Source organism: Gallus gallus, chromosome Z, assembly GCF_016699485.2.
Source record: "Gallus gallus isolate bGalGal1 chromosome Z, bGalGal1.mat.broiler.GRCg7b, whole genome shotgun sequence".
Taxonomy (NCBI): domain Eukaryota; kingdom Metazoa; phylum Chordata; class Aves; order Galliformes; family Phasianidae; genus Gallus; species Gallus gallus.
Genome location: NC_052572.1, coordinates 78,013,648 through 78,025,488, shown reverse-complemented (window position 1 = coordinate 78,025,488; position 11,841 = coordinate 78,013,648). Strand labels below are relative to the sequence as shown.

General features: G+C 47.2%; 1 pseudogene; it reads right to left on the bottom strand.

Moving 5' to 3' along the window:
* Positions 1 to 1,684: 1,684 nt before the first annotated feature.
* Positions 1,685 to 3,477, bottom strand: LOC121108396 (annotated as a pseudogene).
* Between the last annotated feature and the right edge of the window lie 8,364 nt (positions 3,478 to 11,841).

Below are 11,841 nucleotides of genomic sequence, written 5' to 3'. Positions count from 1 at the left end.
AAATGCTTTTCACAGACAAGATCGGTGCTTTTTCTTTACCTCAACAGCTGACCAAAACCGTCTGCCTTGGAATTTTGAACATGGCGATGATTTGTCTTCCACAGTGCTGGTCAGAAAAAGAGGAAGAGGAAATAAGGATTTTGTTTGACCTGAAAGGAAGACAAGCAGACAATTCATCTCTTAAACATCGATGAATTACAACTATGGGAGTTCTTTCAGCAGTGACAACCAGAATAAAGGTCTAAGGAAACAGCTGTTAACTGAAACTCCTTGCAATACCCAATGGAATTAGCAGTTGGAAACACTCGAGTATGTGTTTAATGGATTCTCAGCAGAACAGCACTGCTTGTAACCAGACAAACATGCTGCATCAGGCTTAGCAACACTCTTCTCCCAGCTGTGTCTTAACCCCACATCTACCAGACTCTTACCAGTTATCCCCTCTCTAAGAGTGTCCAGCAATAAGCATCAGCAATATCAACTACTTTCAGGAAAGAAAGGAGGAGTCAGGAGTAGAAGGGGGAAGCAGACCACCACAAATAACACAAGCCCTCAGATACTCCAAGTTAAGATCACAAAACCAGACTCTGGGCTGTGTCCCATAAACTAAGAACTTTCCATTTATGAAAGCTTTTAGTTACAGGAGCAAAAAAGCATTAAGTCGACTGCGTAGTTACTCTTGTCGGAATGAGTTCATAAACATCAATGTTTGGTAACTATTCCTACAATGAAACAGTAGAAGGCACATTTGTTCCATTTGCTCATGGATGTCTACAATATATTTCACCCACGCTTCTGGGGAAAAGGTACAGAAAAATAGAACAAAGGCTAAAAAAAGAGGTTAGGTTGCAGGTAGACTTGGTGGTCTTTAAGGTCTTTCCCAGCCTGAGCAGTTCTATGATTCTATGACTAAAAATAACAATTTTAAAAAGTAAAAAATAAATTCCCAGAGACAGCTTACCTTTTCGGATACGGAGGGATAAAGACATCCTCCTCTACAGACTGCTTCATCCTCAGGACAACCGTGTTAATCAAATCCTGTCAAAAAAAGAAAAAAGGAAAAATATTAACACATCCTCACAAGAAAAGGATCTCACCTTCCACTTACAACAATTTTAGGCAGTTATTTTGTTCATGTGGAAAAGCAAAATGGTAATTCAGCTGAATGCAGGTGCCACTGTATATAATAGACACTAAGATCACGGCTGCATTGAAGACCTGTGAGCAAGTCTCAGCTTTAACCATCTTTCTTTTTTTTTTTTGTTTTAATAAAATCCTCTTGGATAATGAGATTAACGTATTTTCCAGCTATGAGGTTCTATTAAAAAAAACCACAACAAAACACCACAGCTACTATACAAACAGAATCTTATCTAAAGCTTCTTCCTGAAGTCAAGTGTGGCGACTGCATAAACGTTTGTTATTATTTCTTTTCATACTAAGGGCCTAAACATCAACTTAGTTTCACCTACTTTATGCTGGATAAACTCCCAGATTTACATGAGAATAAAACCAGAACATGGGCTAAGTGTATGTTATAGTGAATATTTACAGTGAATGCATACACTGCATCAAGAACTTCCTTCCCCATTACCACAACAGCCTTTACATGTTTTGCCTGACTGCATTCCCTTCTGGACAGGACTTGTTTTACAAACACGTTATCGCAAAGCTGTGTAAGGCTCTCAGTCTGTGAAGTCGATAAAGGATCCCACACATTCTTGACAAATGCTGAAAAATAGGAATTATTTCATTCATGATATCCAAGTGGCTATCTGCTCTAGTTTCAAGGAAGTAAACAGTCAAAAAGCTAAACATTTCATTTGCAGTAACCTTAACAAGTAATTGTAACTATCAACATAATTTTACATTACCACTTATTTAAGGTTTCATTACCTAGCTGCAGTGAATGTCCTCAAGACAACCTTAATATACCTGTAATTTTTGGCAGGATAGTTTTTTCAATCACTGTAAGCAAAACTTCTTCATCAGGATCATCATCTCTTTTTGATTCAGACGACTTTTCAGGTCTGTAGAATTCTGCTGAAAGATCATTCCCATTAGTTGTTCAGCTGTCAGGATTGAGAGAAAAAGCTCCATGCAAAAATATATCCAATGATACCAAAAGATTCTCATTTAACAGTCCTACATGGATTCTAATCACGGAATGGACCAAAGCAGCAAGCTAAAACTGAACGTAAAGCTAGATTTCAGAGGGTAAGGTTGTCAAAATGTCAGCAAACAGCTCCACATTAATAAAGATGCAAGTGATTCATATACAAGCAACCTGACAAGAGGAAAAGATGTCCTCCTTCTAGTTATCAACACTTATCTCAAGCTCTGGAATGCCTCTATAACCCACGGCAAAGCTCCTGTACAGAAGTCTTCCCTGCAAGCAGCATGCCCCCGTCCTGTCATACTTTGAGATGCCAGAAATAGCCACAGGTCTTGCCAGTTAACAAAGATGAGTACATCAGAGTAGACAAGTTTGCAAAGACAGTACAGACCAGAAACGTAGCGGAGCACCGCCTACCCAGAAGCCCAGAGGATATCAGAACACACGAACACACACACACAATTTTTCACAAAAATAAAGTCTGGTGATGCACCTACCTCAAGGGGACTCCAATTTATTAACTGAACTCACACTAATGGATTTAAAAGCTTAGGCAGGCAAAAAGCGATGTAAGCATCGCAGTAAGAGTCGGGAAACTTCTCTTTCAGCTCCTGGAATTTCAACAGGATTTTTCTGATGTCACAAACATCTGCACGGACATCTTCAAACATTTTCTTACTCTCTTCTAGAACGTTATCTATGGATAATATTCAATAGGAATGAGAAGAAACAATCACAGAATTTATTGAGGCATAAGCTGAACAGTTCATGCACCTACAGAACAGAAGAAATATCTTTAAGATAACAGCATTTGTGCTTCATCTTTCACACCTCTTACACTGAAATGGGTTTTAAAACCAGCACTCTGGCAAAGCCTTTTTCAGGAAAAAAAAGAGATACAGAAGACCACAAAAAGACTTCTGCGGTTTTGAACAACTGCACAGATTTAAATACCCATTACATTTCATATTTTGTATGTCTCTTAAAAGCTCGGACAGGAAAATCCTTCTTCTGTTATTCAGCAAATACGCATCGTGCCTCTCCCAGCTCCTCGTGACCTGCTCACTAAGGCAGTTCAAATCTCAATTTGAAATACATTCCAACTTTGGACAAAAAACTGATTAAACTAAAGAAGCCTACAATCTTACCTATTCTTCCTAAGGCATTGGTCAGAATTGTTTAAATGCATTAATTCTGTGCTGTAGAAAATAAACGATATACCATTCAAAAGGAGTATTTCTTCACTCTCCCTTGAAAATCCTTCCAAATATCAGAGGAATTTTGCTCTCATATCCTGACCAACCTTTGCTCTTCTGGAATTCAGTCACCTCTGTCAGAGCCAGTTCTTCATCACTCGACATGCCTTCGTGGTGACCAGCTGTTTGTGAACGCTCTCTCAGCTGCCGCCTGCAAGTCCTGCATTCTGTAATGAACTCAGGTGAGTTATTCACCATGTACATACGTAAAAGAAAGCTCAGTGATATACTAAGAACACCCGGTGAGAGCAATAGCCTAAGGAAACACAGTGAGGAAGCAGAAGTAAGTATGCAACCCTAGAGACACAGACTGTAACAGTAAGGTACTTTGTGAGCTGCCAAAGGACATTAAAAGCATCTCTAACGACCTTCACTTCACCACATTCATACTAGGAACTCCCCCCACCTGAAACACCAAACATCTAACATGGTACTCCATACTATCCCTGCCAGAGGTAGTCTGTAAGAAACTACTGCGCTCAACAGTCCATCGCATAGAAACTGTGACTGCATCCAGGAACAAGACAAAGAGGTGAATGCAGAACACTGACTCTGCTTCTGCTCTTCATTTGGAGACTAACCAAAGTAAGTAAAACCTCCTGATGAAAAATTCACAGTCTCCAGAGTAAAGCACAGTCAATATTATCAGTGAACTGTAGGACAGCTGTGGCTGCTCCCTCGTGCAGGGGGATTGCCAGGTCACAGCCTGAACCGGGAGGTGAGCACCTGAGTGAGCACAGGGAGGGTCCCCAGATCCACCCTTCCTCTCTCCCCTTCTTGGTGACGCTTCCAGCTGTGCTTCCCAGAGTGCACACACACTCAGAGTCTGCATGCTTTGCACCCACCCCACCTGCACACCAGTTAGAACCAGAAAGGGCTACATCCCCAGACTCACTCTTCTCAAGCTGCTGCCAGTTATCAGTCAATCCTTCCTTGTCCTCCTGTTCTACAGTGCCTGCGTCCCAAACAAAGGCTCCACATCACCTTCGTTTGCTTTACACCTTGTAACAAGTGATGGAATACCAGCTCACCGCTTCCCAGTCCTGGATGGAAACGGACAGTGCCTACCACAGTCTGTGGTATATGCCCACTGACAACAGGGAGGGAGAAAACATTACACATGAAAATAAAATATAATCCAAGAATTAACTGTGTGTTTCTACTTAAAGAATGAGATTTCAGTAAGAAAGTAACTGGTAACTCCATACTAACTTGTCAGGTGCTGCATATAAGTAGATTCCGTTTCCAGCTCATCTTGCCTTCGCTTCAGTACCGACACGGCTCGCTGCTGGAGAAGTGCACGTACAGCAGATTCGAGCTCAGTTATGTATTTCAGCTGGAATATGGTAAACAGCAATCAGGTTTGAATAAAACAAATGAAAGAACAGTTTTCACAGGCTTTCAAGCATGAGGGTGAGATGAGAACAAGAGCATTACAGTCTGAAAAGCAAGAGCCTGCTCACTGCAGGTTTTTCCAGGCTGTTTAAGACTGAAAGCCACAACGTGAATGCCAATTGCCTATTACAGGACTACCTAAGACCCTACCAAAAAGCGTTCAAGCGGGACACTACTAGGTACAATTAGTTTGCTTCAATCTGCCTTTGAACACCTTGCCATCACAGGAAACATCTCAACGAAACCTCGTACAGTTATGTACAGTTACATAAAAAACACCTCAGGCTGCAGCACAACTGACAGTAGTTGGATTTGACAGTAGCATTCTCTGGAGGGTACCCTCATCGAGGCCAAACTTTGTGCAGCATCTTCCAACCTTCCATCTTTTTTTTATTTTCTATTTTTAATAGTTAAGGTTTGCAGCTAAGGAAAGCAACACAGCAGATAACATAGACAAGTCCTCACACAACCCAGCTAAATACCAACTCAAACCTAACTGTAAGATCCTTATTACTAGTCACACTGTTGCAAAGCAAATACATTTTGAGATCCCAAAACTGAACGCAAGTCCCACCTCTCATACAGCTTTAGGACACCCTGGTTACTACACCTGAAGAAAACTTCTTCCAATAACATTCTGTTTTTCTCCATCACAACCCAGGTGAGCCCACAGCTCAAGCCAGCGTACATATCCTACCTTAATCATTTTAGGTTACTGTGAGGGGTGGTCTGTTCCTCCTTTGTTTCCTGTGACACTCAAGTTTCTGATAGAATTGACTTATAACTGGACATCTCTCATCATCAATTCCAAATAAGAAATCTCATTTTAGCCTGGAAAAAATGCAGGTTCATCATCTTAAAGAAATGGGTGGCAGCGAAGGGAAGGAAAACACGCGTACTTTTTCATTGAAACTCTTTACTAAGTTCTCTATGTATGTTTTCGCGCCCCTGTAGAACCTGTAATTCATAGCAGCATCTGAAGGCTTCTCTCATTCCTGGGCAGTTATCTTTGAACTGTCAATGCTCTCCACGTGTTTCTCATACTCCCTCTGGTGGGCATGGGGCACATCCTGCAACGATGCCATCCTAAAAAAGAACACACTCAGACAATCAAAACCACGACAAGTCAACAGTTAACACATTCCTGAACATTTTCTGCTTAAAACAAAGCACAAAATCCTTGCTAATAATAGCACCTGCATCGGAGCAAAGAAGAACTGCAAGACTTACCCATACCAACATTTACAGAAGCACTGTGTGTGGACAAGATTCATGCTTTGGAAAACACCAAATGTCACTGACGTAGTGGTAGTTCTGAAGGTACCCCCACTGACATTTTACCCATATTCCTCTACACAACACATTCCTAAAGAACATAATATGGCAAGTGTAGCGAGGTTACACTGCATAGATTCTACCCAAGTCTATGTGGGTAGGAATACAGCATACATCAGTGCGTCCCACTTAATTTATACCAACTTAATTTAAGCTGCAGGCACAGAAGCATATCAGCACTTACCTTGTGCTCATTGCCCAACACAAACGATCTGAATCGTCTCCTTACTAACCTTATAACCCAAAAGCTTATGCTTACAGCTCTCATTAGTTATTAAATGAAATACCCCTGAAAAGTTTACATTTATTACAATTCTGCTTTTTAATTTTCTTAAAAAAAAAACAACAAAATCTCCTTCGGTATCTCATACGATTGCTCAGTTTGAGAAGGACTTTAACTGAACCCAGAAGCAGACTTTAATTTAACTTCCTTCCCTGAAGGGGGGAGCAGATTTCAATGAAAACAATTCAATTAAGATGAACACTGAGAGGTGATGGGGATGGCTATCTCGGTAGCTGCAGATGCCTGACCCCACCTGTCCTTCTCACACGCTCCCTTGCAAGTTCCCATCTCCACCCAGGACATCTCAGCTGCCCACTGCCTTGTCTGAACAGGCTGAAGAGCCACGACAAAAGGACTGACAGCCCCACCTGCCCTGAGTCGCTCACCTTCCCGCTCCTCCTCCTCGCTCCCGAAGCTCAGCGCCGCCCCGCTTCCCCGCACGGCTCCCCCGAGGGCAGCGGCCGCTCTGCGGCGGTTCGGGCCGCCTCACGGGACGAGGCGGTGCGGGTCAACGGCGATCCGCTCGGAGTCGTCGTTGCCGCGGTCTCTGGCGCCCCCGCGTGGCCGATTGGCGGAATGGCGGCCGCGTACGTTCGGTGCCGCCGTGGAAATAGATGAGGGGCAGCCTGGTTTAGAAGGAGGAGATGGCTGAACCGGCGGTCCGACAACCGGCAGCTCGCCCGCACGCGTAGCGCTTAGGAGCAACAGTTGCTGCTTTGGAGTCGTCGGGCGCATGCTCGCTGTGACCTGGAGGACTAATCACAATAGAGAGCGGCGGATGAGCTGCACAGAGCGGTTACGAAGCCACTTCCAGCATTCCTACGCGCACGCGTTGTGCCGCCTGCAGGACTGAGCAGCGGACAGCGGCAGTTCCGCGCATTGGCCACGAGGTGGCGGCAGAGACCGCGGAAAGAACCTCGACGGGATCGATGCGGCCCGCGGCGCAATCGCTGGCGGTCAGTGCTCTGTCGGGATGACGGGGGAAGAACACGGAATGAGAAGTGGGGGGCGGTGGGGGTGAAGACGAAGAAAACAGAGGGAAACTCCTCCAAACTCAGGAAAGCCGTGCTAAGAGCTTTACAAAAAGAAAATAATAATAATAATAATAATAAAAATTTTAATTACTTTTTGCCAGCATCTGTTGCACTGTTTTGAAATATTCACATGCCAAAATGTAACTGCCCAGTACATTTAACGACAACAAAATTAAAGCACGTTGGCAGAAAGCAGAGCGCCATATTGGTGTTCACTCAGCCTCTGTCTTCTTCGTGCTTTAATGTATTTCACAGCTACCTAATGTAAATCACAGCTACCTCTGGAAGACAGCCCGAGAGCTGTGCAGGTCCATCAGGCTCAGCTGCAGCTTTTCATCTGCCCTTCTCTGGCCCTCCTGCAGCTGGAGAGAGAGCACAGGAGGGCACGTGGGATGCAGACCCTCCCCAGTCAGCCGCAGCAGTCGCTGCTGCCAGCACTCCCTTTCCCCCACGTCTTTCCCATTGGACAGTCCGGAGCCCTGTGTGGCAGAGGAGGAGAGAGCTGCAGGCAGAAGGAAAACGGGCTGCTGGGATTCCTCCATCCCACTGCCAGGTGTCTTCTCTGGCATTTTGGGGGTGGGAAGGGAGTTGTGGGAGCACCCGTGGGGCTCCGGGCAGGAGGGAAGGAAGCAAAGATGCAGCTGCAGGCAGCGGGCTCTGGGCTGGAGCAGTGCAGCCAGGCACAAACAATGACAACGTACACACACAGATAAACACCCAGCACAGAATCTGGCACTCTACAGTCCTCCCAGAGCTTGTTACTGCTTTTTAGGCTGCCCTACAGGTATTCTGTCCTTTCCCCTTCATTCCCCTGTGTCTTGCCCCCTTCCTTCACCCCGTGCCTTCCCCATTCCTTTTCCAGGCTTTCCCTTTCCTTTCCCCGCTTCCTTCCCCACGCCCTCCCCCTGCAACAGCCCCATGTTCTGCTGCTGTTCTCAGCTGACAATCCTTACACCACACTGTTCAAACACATAGGATCAGACTGCATACTGGCACTGATTTTAAAACAACAACAACAACAAATACATACAGTATTATGCGTGGTAACAAACTCCTACCTGCTTGAAGACCAATAGCAGCTCCTCATCCTGCAGTAACTCCTGCACACGGCCAGGTCTCCCGTGCAGGGATTTGGCATCCGCAGTGGCTTCGCAACATTGGATTTGAGTCTTTGACTTCCACCTCAATCTGCTCGACAGCTCCCCCCCTCAATCTGCTCTTGTGCTCCAGAGAGAGATCCAAGGCATGAAGAGGTGCAGTGCAACACAACTGGATAACGCTCTTGAAGAATGGCAACACCTGAGCAACACAGAGGAAGGTAGAAGGAATAAAAGGGCAAAGCAAGGCAAAACCTTGGGGAAAGAAAGGGAAAGGTGAGAGGAAAATGTCACACAGCCTGCAAGGTGCCCTAAAGAGCCATAACAAAGTCTGGCAGCACTGCCGTGTTGTGCAATGAGAAAGATTTGTATATTTACACGGTCCTTACCTGTTCAGGACACCAGTCACCTAAGTTGGGTTCTGGGGAATTATGGGACATGCAGCTTTCCAATCCTGAGCAGCTTATGGAAGAGCAAGGAGAAGGACAAAAAGTATGGCAGAGCACCAGAAAACACAGACAGTGCATGTCCATGCAGACTCGCAAACCCACAGCTTCCTGGGTTGTTTCTGCTTTTGTAGCATTTGCGTGCTGCAGATGAGGAAAACGCTCTGCTGTTTGAGTCTTCTTCTGCAAGAGCCACCTACAGGTAAATGGCAGCTAACCTGCAGACCGAGCACTACTGCCTGGAGTTGGTCAGGGGGAGCTCCTCCTGCCGCTGCTGGATGCTGATGCTGACAGGGCTGCAGATGCTCTGCAGGGCCAGCTCGTAGCTGGGAGCCAGGAATGGACACGGCGGGAGAGACGAGAGAGCTGGCGGGGACCAGCCGAGGCATCCAGGAGCATCCAAAAGCCCTCACTCAAAAGCATCACAAATCCACAGCCAGCAAGCTGGCCATGATCATGAGCAGCATCCCGGATGCTGGAGATTCTTTGCTACCATACACTACGGGAGCACAGCTCTCGCTGCAGGCATCCCACAGCCAGACAAAATGGGAACAAACCCGCAGCTCTGCTGCACGCACAGCCCACAGCCATAGCCTTGCAACATGAGCTGCCTTGCTGTTGCTTGCATCCATCCCAATCCCTGGGAATGAAGACTCAGAAGGCAGTCAAGGCATTGATCCAGCACCAGCGTGCTTTTATTCATTCACAGCCAGGAGGGCCTTTTGGTGAGAGGTCCGGTGTACACAGGGGACTCATCCTTTCTTGGGAAGGAGAGAGGGGCTCAGAGCTCGTGCTGCTGCCCGGTGCCTGGGACTGGAGCTCTGATTCTACGTCCCCCTCCACCAGGCTCGGCTCCTCCTGGCTGACGCTGACCTGCTCCTGCATGGAGCTGCTGCTGTCGGGGCACTCGGGCTGTGCTTGGGCTGGGCTGCACTGCAATGGTGCCCCGTCACAGTCCAGCTCGGTGACCGCTGTTTCTGGCAGGCTCAGGTCAGCATCTTCTGCACCGCTGGGAGAGATGAGGGCTTCCACTTGGATCAAGACCTTCATTCCCTCACTGATGTTATATGGAAGGCTCTCATCCGAGCTGCAGCGATTCATGCTTCCTAGCAGCTCTCCATACATGGACGCACACAGTGAAGCATCGCTATACGCTCTGGCTCTTCTGCGTGGACGAGGGCTCGGTTCACCTAGGAAGGAGTAGATACACATGCAAACAGTTAGTGGCAAACTTGCACAAGCTGAATGATGAGAGTGGTTCTTGATATTTGCTTATGCAGTGGCAGCAGGACAAAGCCAACAGGACAATAGCAACAGTAGGAGCACTGTCTCGAAAGGAACTGTTGCGCTTTTGTTGTTTGTCTTTCTCTTTTGTGTGGACTCCAAGCATGAATTCCATGGCGCTGACAAGCAGGGTTTTGACAGCTGGATGTGCACCCTTACCTGCCAGGACCACCACCTCTGTTTCCGAGGGCTCCCTGGCATCGCGCTGCAGTTGGCGTTTGGCCACAGAGGATGGTTTTCTCAGCTTGAAACAGGAACACCAACTGCATGCTGGGGATTCCTTCACCCTGCTGGGTGGACTTGGTCTGGAGGGAGAAAAGAGGGAGCGGTGTGAGTCGTGCATGGTGCAGGGTGAGGGAAGAGCTGCCCTGAGCTCTTGCCAACACTTGCTTGTTCCTAGCGCTGCCTGGTTCCTGCTGAAACACAACTTAGAAGCTCGCTCTGATTCACACGGTTGAGGATGGTTCCATTCCTAGAGCTCAGCCCTGGAGTCTTGCTGGCTACATTCCCCTCAGCCATGTCAACCCAGATGCAGAGCATGCAAGCAGAGGCTGCACAGCTGTCCAGGACAGCATCGAACGGAGGGCTTTGATTGAGCTGGCAAACATAACTGCTTGCTGAGGAACCGTGCAGCCAGAGAGGGAGTTCAAAAGCATCTCTGACACGTACATTAGCAATAGGCCCCCTCTGGTGGCTAAACTGAGCCCGTCAGGCAACTGCCTGTTAGTTGAACCTCAGAGTCCAAAGGGAGGGGACATTCAGTACACCACCACACGCCCCATTAGCGTCACGTAGCTTCTGCAAGTTTTGGCACTAGCAATAGTGGAGAAAAACCCACTAAAGCCCAAACAACCAAGTCTGATAGGAAGCTGCTGGAAAAGAAAGTCCTCTTTACCTTTCAGATGGAAAGTGGATGACTGTGTGGAATTTCCCTCGCGCAGCTGCGGGGCCTTCTTCCACTTCCATGTCCCTGCTCTCTGTCACAGCGGGAGAGCTGCTGTGGCCTCCCCTCTGTGCCTGTGCCTCCTCCAAAGTAAGCAGCTTGGTGGCAGGAGAAGACACCTGCACAGACTCGGGCCCTGATGGAGAACTGCACCCTGGAAGGGAAGACCACAGCTAAGAGGGAGGATCAGAAAGCAGCGGCACAGCCATCACAGTTCTGGGGGAGGTGCCACACATCTCTCAGCCTTGCTTATCCAAACCACTGGAAAAAGAGGAGGTCAGAACTCTGTCATCAAGCTTCACCTGCACGCAAAACATCACCATGACAGGGACGGTTTTCTCATGCTCAACTTTGGGCTTGGACATTCTCCGCATCCAGCCACAGGATGCCATATTCTCATCTAAGCCCACAAGTCTGCAGGCCCCTCGATAGCAAAAGCGTATTTCAGCGATCCTGGAGAAGGCCTGCATTTGATCAAGGTGTCTCATCAAGACAAAGCTCATGCAGGAAGACGCTCACCTGCTCCATCTCCGATGCCTGATGTGGAGCTGGAGCAGAAGAGGACGTCGGTGTGGTTGATGAGGAATTCCACCACATCTGACTGCCTCTGCAGTTCCACGCAGGCAGCTCTTCCGCTGGCGCAGGCAGCCTC